This window comes from Chrysochloris asiatica, unplaced genomic scaffold (assembly GCF_000296735.1).
Source record: "Chrysochloris asiatica unplaced genomic scaffold, ChrAsi1.0 scaffold00229, whole genome shotgun sequence".
Taxonomy (NCBI): domain Eukaryota; kingdom Metazoa; phylum Chordata; class Mammalia; order Afrosoricida; family Chrysochloridae; genus Chrysochloris; species Chrysochloris asiatica.
This window is the reverse complement of record NW_006408747.1, coordinates 1,800,572-1,802,415: the sequence shown is the minus strand read 5'-3', so window position 1 is coordinate 1,802,415 and position 1,844 is coordinate 1,800,572. Positions and strand designations below refer to the sequence as shown.

The following is a 1,844-nucleotide window of genomic DNA, read 5'->3' as shown; positions in this document are numbered from 1 at the left end:
AAAATAAAAGGAATAAATAAAAATAAGCCTTAGAAAAACTATGGAGATGTAAGATGAAAAGACAAAGAGACTAGAAAGTCATAAAGAAAGACCAAAATGGGAAAAAGAAGAGAGGAAATGAGAGACAGAAGAAGAGAAAAGAAAACAAAAGCTGAGATAAAAAGTATAAAATTCAAGGGAATGGAAAGAGAAGTAGAATGCGTCTCAATAAAAAAACAAATAAAATGAAACAACAAAAGGATAAAAAAAAAAAAAAATAGCTGTTGGACCTGTAGAGGAGAGAACTCTGAGATACTTCTGCAAACCAAGGATCTCACAAAGTGGGTGTGGGAGGTATGGGAAAGTGGAGTTCCTAGCCCTAGAGTCCTAGATGAAGTCCCTGTAAGCCTTGCCATTACCTACATTTAGTCTAGTACCTGTGCAAGTTCTGTAGGTCCTAATCCATGCCAACCTGTATGTAGGCATCAAAATGGCACACCAGATTTCTGGGAGGCAAGAAGTGTAATGGTGTCTGTATGATCTCCGGAGGCTGCTGTGTCGGACCTTGGTCAAAGTGAGCAGCAGAAAGCATATAAGATGACAACAGTAGTCAGGCCAACTTTTGAGCTTGCAAGAAGTGGAAGAGGAAAAGGAGAAGATGATTTGAGCCAGCTCTCAAAGCAGTATTCATGCAGAGACCTACCCTCCCATACAAAAATAAAATATAGACAAACCACTCAGGATGCTCATGAAGAAGTTCGCAACTGTGACTTCAGAAGAGAGTTGGAAAAGCGAGAGCGAGCTGCTGCTTGCAAGAGAAAAATAGAGTCCATCCAACCCGAGGACATATAACCTCTTCTTCAGTGTTCAAGGAGCCCAGGTTAGACCAGATTCCTGCCTCCAACCTTGATGCAGATGACCTTATGACAGACAAGAAGGATGAAGATGATGGTTTTGAAGAGGAGAGTGATGAAGGCGATACTGCAGCTTTTCTTGCAGAACTGGAAAAAATCAAGAAAGAAAGAGCTGAAGAGTAGGCCAGAAAAGAGCAAGAAGAAAAAGCTGAAGAAGAGAGGATTCATATTGACAACATTCTGAGTAGAAACCCACTCCTTAATCTCACTGGCCCATCCAGCCTCAGCCCAACTTCAAAGTTAAAAGAAGGTGGGATGACGAACTGTTAAAAGAAAGTACGATGTCAAGAACTGTGCAAAAGGTGTAGATGACCAGAAGAAAGACAAGAGATTTGTAAATGATACACTGCGATCTGAGTTTCACAAAAAGTTCATGCAAAAATACATTAAATAGTACAGTTTTATGTGCTGAATTATTAAAGGGCTAAAATGTGTAAAATGACATACCAAAGTGATGCAGTCAGCCCCAACCTCATACTGGATGGCATCCGAACACATGCCTCCAAACTCCCAGATAGCAGGGACTATGCTGGGAGAAGATGAGGATGGGAACTGGCCATACCTCCGTTCATCAGGGGATCTTGTGGGGAAATAAAAGAAATTGTACCTTTCCAGTCGCCTGTGTGACTGTGCTCTGCCAGGCGCCTTTTGTTGCCAAAGCTGCTCACAAAGGTTCAAGATGGTCCCACCACCTCTGGCCATCCATTCACCAGTCAGTCTCTCTCCCACTGCTCCTGCTCAGCTTTTCCTCCCACCGAGCACTCAATCCATTTCTCTAACCTTTCTTCTGAAGTTCAGAGTTCCAGGATTTTCATCGGTGTTTGTTTTAGTCGGTCTCTCATATCTGTGTTGTAGAGGGTCCGTGTAGTGTGTCTGCCTAGTCTGTCATCTTAAAGGAAGACTCTGTTTTATTTTTTTAACAATGTTGCAGTAAACATTCTTGTATGTATT

General features: G+C 41.9%; 1 pseudogene; it reads left to right on the top strand.

Moving 5' to 3' along the window:
• Nucleotides 1-576: 576 nt before the first annotated feature.
• On the top strand, nt 577-1,287 carry LOC102818716 (annotated as a pseudogene).
• Nucleotides 1,288-1,844: the final 557 nt, after the last annotated feature.